This window comes from Benincasa hispida, chromosome 12 (assembly GCF_027475165.1).
Source record: "Benincasa hispida cultivar pf3 chromosome 12, pf3_genome.v1.1, whole genome shotgun sequence".
Classification (NCBI taxonomy): Eukaryota; Viridiplantae; Streptophyta; class Magnoliopsida; order Cucurbitales; family Cucurbitaceae; genus Benincasa; species Benincasa hispida.
In genome coordinates, this window is record NC_143489.1 from 8,512,949 (window position 1) to 8,523,037 (window position 10,089).

General features: G+C 32.0%; 1 non-coding gene across 1 annotated transcript; it reads left to right on the forward strand.

Moving 5' to 3' along the window:
* Positions 1–998: 998 nt before the first annotated feature.
* Positions 999–1,072, forward strand: TRNAI-UAU (transfer RNA isoleucine (anticodon UAU)). The gene has a single exon. It is a non-coding gene; the product is annotated as a tRNA-Ile (tRNA).
* Positions 1,073–10,089: the final 9,017 nt, after the last annotated feature.

The window sequence follows — 10,089 nt, forward strand, 5'->3', positions numbered from 1 at the left end:
CTTATTGACAAGTTCTATCATTATGTTCTAAATTGTATAGGAGCTTCCAACCATTTGAATTTTATGGATACCAAATTATTTATCCCGTTAATATCTTTATTTTATATTTTCAATAAAATGACTAGTAAATTACTTTCTCTAGGAAAGAGTTTTAGCCTTCATTTCTTCGAGACCGAGGTCCGAGCAGTTGATTGTTCTTTTCGCTCCAATTTTGAGTTTAATTTTTTTTACACATATAAAATAATATAGTTTTTTGAAATGAAAATGTGAAAAATAAACCTATTAAGTATTTTTCCTCACTTTCACCTAAATATAGAAATATCATCAAAGCATTTTTTATCTTACTCTTTAAAACATAATTTTGTTTGTTAAGATTTAAATTATTTTCAAATTATCGAAATTTAAAACTATCCATTTTTAATTTTAAAAAATGAATAAATTATTTTTTTTAACATGTGGAGTGGAGACAAACTTTGTCCAAGCTACAAAACCAAAAAATTCATTTACATTAAATTTTTATAAACTTCATTTATCCCTAGTTTCAAGTAAATAAATATATTTAATAGGATTAAAAAACAATAACTAATTTTCTTTTTTAAAAAATAACTAATTTTCTTTTGTTTAAAAATAACTAAATTTTTTAATGATATCTTAACATTTTATATCTTAATTTGTAAACTTACTTTTTTTAATAGGAGAACATATCAAATTATATAACAAAAAAATTTCAAATTAAAGTTAATAACTTTTAAATTCATAAATTAAAACTAAAAAATGATTATAGTTAAATTATTAAAAGAATGGTGTGTAGCTCAATTGATTAGAGGGTTGATCTTAATGAATTGAAATTTACGAGATAGGTCCCAAACTAGACCAAAAATATTTTATCATATTTTTATTTTAAAAATTATTTTTTCTAACATAATTAAAGAGTGCATTTTATTTACAAATTTATAGTTAATTTTCTTTTTAGTAAAAATAAATTTTTAAAAGAACAAGGTTTCGTAGCTCAGTTGGTTAGAGCGTTGGTCTTATGAGCCGAAGGTCGCGGGTTCGAGCCCCGCCGGAACCAATTTATTGTTGTTATAAATTTATAAATTTTATAGTGAAGGTTGAAATTCTAACTAATATTAAACCTCAGGTTAATTACATATCTATGAATTAATTTAACTTTATTTAGGGTGGGTCACCATATCTAAATAGATTGAAATATGATAGAAAAAAACAAAACCGAAAGTCAAGCAAGTGTGTGAAGAATTAGTGAGAGTCACTACAAGATAGCAGGCCAAAAACGCTATTGTAGACTTTTGATAACATTTTTGGAGATAATATCATAGGTGATGTTATGGAAAGTCTAATATATTTCATATCATTTTTTGTTTGCTATAACATGTGCTATAAAAGGTCATTTTTTATTGTAGAATTATCATGCTATGGAAAGAATTCATAGCATAGACTAAAAATGCTATGTTTTCTCATTCATAGCTTTTTAATAGCATGAGAGAAACGTAGTCAAAGCTATTTATAATAGAATTTTTAATAGCCTGAAAAAAAATGCTAAGATAACCATATTATAGAATTTTTAATAGCATGAGAAAGCTATTAAAACGTTTTTATAGTATTTTAGCATGTAAAAAACATTATTTCAACCCTTTTATAGCATTTTTCTTCACGCTGTCATAGTTGATGTTATTGAAAGTTAAAAAACTTATTATAACGTTTTTTCAACGTTAAAGAAAGTGATGAAATTTCACTTTCAATTGCATAATTTTTTTTTACATTTTATGGCAATGATAAAAGTGTTATTCTTTAAACTTTTCTATAACATTGGTGGAGATGCAATAATATATATTTTAAATATTAATTTTTTTGTTCACATTTATAACTTTTTTCCCGTATATGATCAAAAGTTAATTTCCACTTAAATTTACATAGAATCTTCAAAGTGATCATATAAAAATGAAATACTACCTATTAATCCGAAAAATTAATTTAACCAACATTTTATTACTCAAAATACATATATATAAGTTAGCTCCAAATTCACACATAAAAATGAAGTACATATAATCCAAAAATAATATTCACATAACTGAACAATCCAACTCTCTCACACTCAAAATACCTAAATGAAAAAACATAGCTAGTGCAATTTCTAAATTGTCCAAATATAAATAGCAAAACTTTTCTAAACCTCAACAATATTATTACAACATACTAACCTTCTCCTAACTTGGTAGCAATTTCTACCTAACCTCTCCCAACTTAAATTTAAAGCCTTAAAGTATTTTCAATATTGAAAACAAAAAATAATACAATATTAAATTTACACAAATTTAATAGGTACAGAGACCTGTGAAAGGGGATAAAATATAACATTAGCAACAAAGATTAGCTTTTGCAGATTGTGTTAACATCATATTCAAAACTTTTATATGTATTATCATCCTAATTCCTTCATGTACTAAGAAAGTGATCCTCATACTTGTCAAAATCACTATAATCAACCTTTGCCCTCCTCCCTTAATTTTCAACTTGAAATATTTAATTGCCAAAATCATTATAATCAACCTTTGCCAAAATGTTAGCATGTAATATCTTACTCTCCCCAAGATGGGCTCCACCCTATAATCAAATTTCATGTTTTGCTAATGGAACAAAAAAAACTATAGAATTAAAAGCAATATAAAATATATTTAGAACTTTCATGCTATGTGATGAAGAAAGAGAATGAGAGAAGGGGAGGGCAAGTACGATACTCAAATCATAAGCAGAGAGACGATAAAGTAGAAAGAAAAATAAAAATAGGTTACATTGGAGCTTGTGTCAACTTTGATATCAATTGTCATATCTTTGTTCTTTAGTTTTGTATTAACTCCTGCAAGAAACAAGTCAATCTTCTTTGTTCTTGAAGAAGTTATAGCCTGCAGATAGAAATAAATAAATCAAGAATAAGCAACAACTTGTAATAACAGAGGAAAGTATCAAATGAGTTTCTTCCAAAATACCTAGCATAACTATCCCAAGTTTTGAGAAAAAGCATGTCAAGGTACAAATTGAACACAACAACCTCCAACAGCTTAAAAGACAATCAAAGCTTACAACCAATATAGTAAAACAAACAATCCAATGCACAAAGAATTATGGTGGTTTGGAAGTATGCTTACAAACCCTTAAATCCTGTAGCTTGGAAATTTTATTAATGACCCAAATAAGAACCAAGAAGTAAAAGAAAAAGAACGTCAAAATTCATCTCTAATAGCACCCAACTTCCTATTTATTTTCAGTTTTAGCCGTTAGAGAGCTAACTAATTAATATAAGTTAACTTATATTTTGTATTCATGAAAAGATTGTTAGAAAAAAAAAACGTGGAGGACAAATATGAAAAATGAGAGATATATTTTTCATTCAACTAAGCATGCCTTTATATAGGCTTACAAACATAACCATAGGAATGCCAATGGTTTAAAGCTATAAATGTCATCAAATGCTCATAACTCACATAACTCCTATAACTCAAAAATCACTATTGGTTACAAAAACTAAAAGTCACAAAACCCAAAGTCACACTAAATGCTACAAATAAAGTTTAATAATGACAAACTTTTCAACACCCCCCTTAAACTTGATTTGTTACACCAAGTAAACTCCTCATTTTGATAAAAGTCTCCAACTTGAGGGGCTTTGTGAAAATGTCCGCCGCTTGGTTTTGTGACTTGATATATTTGAGTTCCACTTCTTTCTTCGTAACGCAATCCCGAAAGTAGTGAAATCGGGTATCAATGTGCTTGCTCCTCCCATGAAATACTGGATTTTTGGCTAAGGCAATGGCCAATTTGTTGTCAACAAAAATCTCCATTCGACCTTCCATTTGAAAATTCAACTCCTTCACTAAGTTTCTAAGCCAAATTGCATGACATACATATGAAGTTGCTGCGACGTACTCTGCCTCGCATGTTGATAATGTGACTATGGGTTGCTTTTTTGACATCCATGTGAACGCCATTTCACCAATAAAAAACACAAACCCCGTAGTGCTCTTTCGATCATCCAAATCACTACTCCAATCACTATCACAATAACCAACAATATCAAAATTGCTAGAAGAGACATAGGAAAGACCATACCCAAACGTTCCTTTGATGTAGCGAAGTATCCTTTTTGCCATTTTGCAATGTGTTGCTGTTGGTTCCTCCATAAATCGACTAATAATTCCAACTGAATAAAGAATATCCAGTCTTGTACATGTCAAGTATCTCAAACTTCCAACCAAGATTTTGAAATATGTAGAATTTACCTTCTCTCCTCCATCTTCCTTGGTGATTTTGACTCCACATTCCATCGGTGTTCCAACTGGATTAGCATCATTCATATCGAACTTCTTGAGCACTTCTTTAGCATAACCCTCTTGGGATATAAAAATCTCATCTTCACCTTGTTTGACTGATCCCAAGATAGTAACACATGAGACCAATGTCCATCATTTCAAACTCTGCCATCTCTCTTTTGAATTCATCAAACATGCTAGGATTGTTTCCGGTAAATACTAAATCATCAACATATAAACAAATGATTAGTATGTTTATACCTTGCATTTTGATGTAGATGGCATGCTCATAAGGACACTTCAAATACTTCTTCTCTTGAAAGTACTTGTCAATTTTCGAATTCCATGCTTTTGGTGCCTGCTTTAAACCATAAAGTGTCTTCTTCAATCGAAGCACTTTATCTTCTTCACCCTTGACTTCATAACCCAATGGTTGTTCCACATAGACCTCTTCCTCAAGAATTTCGTTCAAGAATGCTGATTTGACATCCATTTGATGTATCATCCAATTATTATGGCTGCCAAAGCAATAATCAAACGAATAGTTTCAAGGTGAACAATAGGGGAAAATACCTGATCATAGTCGATGCCATGTCGTTGGCTATACCCTTTCACCACTAGTCTCACCTTGTGCCTCTCAACATCACCATTCACTTTTCTCTTTGTCTTGTATACCCACTTCACTCCGATTGGTTTGTGCCCTTTTGGAAGCTTGGTCAACTCCCATGTATCATTTTTCTCTATCGTTCGAATTTCTTCATCCATTGCATCCTTCTATTTCTTGCTTGCAATGGCTTCTTGAAAACTAATAGGCTCAAAATCACAAAAAAAGACAATAGAGAATTATGTCATTTTGATTTTCATTTACCTCATTAAGTTCCTGTAGACTTCGAGTTCCTCTTGGCCCAATTTCGTTCTCCAAATCGCTGGATGAACCTTCAAATGATGATCAATCAGTCGAATGACGTGGCACTAGAATGGGCAAACCTTCACCCATTTCATCCCTGGTTGGCTCATTTTCATCGTCTTCTTCAAAATATGGAAGGAAATCATACTCCTCCTCTTATATATTCCAGTCCCAAGAGGCTTCCTCATCAAAAACAACATCACGACTAATCATTACCTTCTCATTCAAAGGATTGTAAAGATGATAACCCTTTGAACTTGCATCGTAGCCGATGAAGATGAGTTTCTTGCTTCGATCATCGAGCTTGGTTCTTTTTTCTTCTGACACATAAGCATATGCAATACTCCCAAACATCTTGAAGTGACCAATCCCGGGCTTTCTTCCGTTCCATGCTTCTTTAGGCATCTTGTCAAACACACTTTTGGTTGGTGCTCGATTTGTCAAATAAACCGCACAAGCTACGACCTCCGCCCAAAATTCCCTCGGTATCTTCTTCGTCTTTAGCATGCTTCTTGCCATGTTCAAGATTGTCTGATTCTTCCTCTCCACCATGCCATTTTGTTACGGTGTCCTTGGGACTGTTAACGGACGTTAGATGTCTTTTTCATCACAAAATTGTTTGAACACATTGATGTGAATTCACCACCTCGATCGATTCTCATGGCTTTGATTAATTGTTCAATTGTCATGTTCTCGAGATCCTGTGTCTCCTCGATCGTTGTGACGATAATCTCGAACTTTATATTTAGGCTTCGTAGAACCTTCTCCATGACACGAACATCGGTGATTTCATCACCATTCCATCTCAATTGGTTGAAGACAGCCATTACTTTTGTGTGATATTCTGCTATCACCTCCGTCTCCTTCATTTGTAAAGATTCAAACTCACACGATCGGATCCTCTATGATTCGATTGGAGCTTGTCCCATGTACCTTTGACATCTCCATATTGACAATGGTCTCAATCGTATCTTCGTCCACCGATTGATACAAGATATAAAGGGGCTTCTTGTCCTTCTTTCTTGTCTCCTTTTAATGCATCTCTTTGCGCTTGATCGGCTCCAGCTTATGCCTCTTGGAAACCGTTCTCCACGATCTCCCACACGTTTTGTGCTCCTAGTAACGCTTTTATCTTGATGCACCAATTGTCATAGTTGAGCTTGGTAAGCATTGGTAGTTGAAGTGAACCTATCCCACCATTGGCCATTTTTCTCCCAATATTTTCTACTAGCTCTGATACCACTATGTTAGGAAAAAAAAATGTGGAGGACAAATATGAAAAATGAGAGATATATTTTTCATTCAACTAAGCATGCCTTTATATGGGCTTACAAACATAACCATACGAATGCCAGTGGTTTAAAGCTATAAATGTCATCAAATGCTCATAACTCACATAAGTCCTATAACTCAAAAATCACTATTGGTTACAAAAACTAAAAGTCACAAAACCTAAAAGTCACACTAAATTCCACAAATAAAGTTTAATAATGACAAACTTTTCAACCATGTAATGTTATGTAACTAAGACAAGCATGAAAGTTATTTCCATGAAGATCATCATTATGATTCTTGTAACACCTTCACAATCTTTAATAAGGTCCATATAACTAGGCTTAATCTTACCAAAGTCATTAATCACATATGTATAGTCACCTACTAAATTTCCTCATCCGTTTTATTCTCTAAACTTACAACAAACTATCCATTATTTTAGTCCTTAAACTTCAAAAAATGTTCATTGAACATGGGTACAAGCATCAAGACATATAGGTTACAAAATAACATTTAGTAGCTCTAGCTACTATTAGATGGCCAAGGTATTTATTTTGGATTCAGATGCCAAAATTAAACCAATCTCGAAATTTTAGACGCTAATGTGATATTTAAACCTAATTTCTTTTTTATCAAGAAAAAGAATGCAAAATACAAACCCTTCTTTCAGAATTGACAACCTGGTAACATTTCCACAAGTGCTAATATGTAAAAATAAATAAATTAGACTTTGTAAGATACAGCCAAGAATTTTAGACTTTGTTTGACACCATGGTAACATCACAAATGCTAATCTATAATGTGTGTGTGAGAGAGAGTTGGATAAAAATTCATAGAACCTGAAGAAAAAAAGAAAAGAAAAAAATCTTGTTTGTTTCAAGAAATGATATGATGGTTACTCAAAATCTGCAAAAATAAATATTTTAGACTCTTCTGCATTACCATTTTTTCTTTCACAAAGATTCCCGCCCTCTCATTCAAATTTTCCATCGGCACCCCTGATGACATACATAAGGAAGCACATTATTTAAGTTTGAAGCACCAATATCAGCTAGAGCATACATTTCTTTCAAGTTTTTATCTCTCATTTTACTAGTTTCTTTTTGTTTTGATAACTCTTTCTTTACAATCTATCCCTCTACTCAAAACAAAGGTCCCTCCACGTTACATGAATGAAAAAGACAATATAATATTAAAATACATTACCATAATTGGTGCTTGAATGAAGTCTCCTTATTATTGGGTGAGATTTTCCATTACATGTATGAAATTTCCTTATCTTTCTAAGAACTAAAAAACCTTAAACAATGAAGTGTACGCCTTGAGAAAATGTTGTTTCTACTTGGTTTTTGTTCTTAAATTAATAATTTTCTAGCAAAAGTCCCTAAAATGCAAGAGCCAAAAAAAAAGGTCAATAAAAAATGGTGGAATCTTTGATTATTAATCATCTACAAGGTGAAGGGAGAAAACGAATTTCATTGTAGGCTAGATTTTATTTTTTTCCTCATCGTTTCATCTATTTCAATACATTGTTATAGAATCTTGAATCAAACTAATCTCACCTCTACTAATGCTTTATTCTTCCTTCTCCTTTGATTGAAAATTTGAACTTGAAGCCTAACAAAATTCAAACAACATCCTAGCTGTCTTTTTTCTTAATAAAAAATTAATATGTAATCATTAAGATATGATGATAGTTGATAAAGCTAATAAATAAATGAATCCACAGCTAAAAAGCTATCTATTTCATATGAACTACACAAAATACAATCTTAAACTATATTTGACTCAATTAGAAAATAAATATAATCAAGTAGAAGCTCAAGCTTAATTTTTTTACTGGTAACTGACAAATATTTTTTACCTTTCTATTTCTCTTTGGTAACATTTGAAGAAAAATGATAAGGAAATAAGACAAATAACATAATCGTAGTCTACAGATCTAAATAAAATTTTGGAATAAATGGCTAAGAAAGAATATTCATATGAAATCTTCTCTCAATATTCATATGAAAACTTCTCTCGCTTACTTTACTCATTTTCAACTTTTTGAACATGTAGAAGAAGTCGACTAAAATGGGTTTTGGATGAAATAGTTTTGACGGTGGATTGAGGGAAGATTTCGACATTTTGAAATCAAAATGAAAGCAAAGAAGGACGAGATCTAGAGGATTGCTATCCACTGTGGGTTGCTGCTCGAAATGAAAGCGAAGACGAACAAATGAAGCAGACCTGGGCGTGACTAAGTCGACGTCTATGTGATGGGTTGGCTGCATCTATGTGATGAGTGTCACAATCCCAAACTTTCGTGTACAGGATAAGCAATTGTGTGGTACTTGCTCTAATCTGGCGAGCAAGTGAGCTGTATAAAAATCGAAAGTTGCAGATAACATTGATATATGATGTAGCCTCCACTCACGTTTTCAGAGAGAATGGTTTTATAAAATATGAGAGAAGAAAAACATTGAAAACATCATTAAAGAATGCATTGAAGACTGACAGTTGCAAGAAAGCTTAGATTGCAAAGAGTACATCAATATATAGGTTGGGGAGTAGGCTAGTGGGTCTTCAATATAGCATTATGAACAATTTCTAAAATTCCTAGCTAGCATATCAAAAGTGGCGAGTGACCACTCATAAGAAAAACAACTTGGAATCAAAACAACTTACTAAACTAATTACAAGATTCAAAGATAGGATGGTTGAGGATAGTTTAGACATGCGGTCATGGGCTAACATTATCCTAGACGAGCATGCCCAAGACAATTAGTTGACCTTAGAGAAAATAAAATGAAAATATAGAGCAAAATAAACCCCATCAGATAAAATATTGAAAAAAAAAGCAGAAAAGCAAAGAAATGAAGAATAGAGAAGTAGAGATAGCAAGAAAATTAATGGTAGAAAATAAGAAAAGAGAGTGTACCTTGTGAAAGTGAAATAGCGGAGAAGAAGATGAAAAAGTAATCCTAAAGATGGAGATAGGGAATCGGAGATGGAGGGAATGAATATTATAGAATATTATAAAAAGGGTAAAAGAGTGACCTAAAAAATGTAACCAACATAAGAGGAAGAAGTCTGCTTGAGTAAAGCATGAAAATCATTTTTTTTTCCGCTTATTTTTCCACTTTTTAATAGCGTTATATATAACAAGTTATCCTAAAACGCAATTAAAAGGGACATTTTTTGTTGCGAGTGCTTATCTGCTTTAAATTTAGCTTTGTAATTTCTCAAAAAAAACTCAGAAGTAACAACTCATCTCATGGATGTACGCCTAGTTGCTAAACCACGTTAAGACCCTGTGTTCTCTCCTTCTTTCTTACCTTGCATTGGAGCTTCTTCATCTTCTTCCCTTGGTTTTGCTTCGATTTCTTTCTCATTGTTCCACTGTGAATCGATTTCAAAAGAGAATAAAAATGAGAGAGGAATATTTTGTTCAAAGCATAATGATCTGAAGAAAAACAGAGAGAAAAGAGAGAAAATCTTGACCTTGTATGTTGTAATCTCCTTCAATCACGTGGCCTCATTTTGTCCACTTATTACAACATATTTTCTCCTTATCCTTTTTTAACAATATTTGCT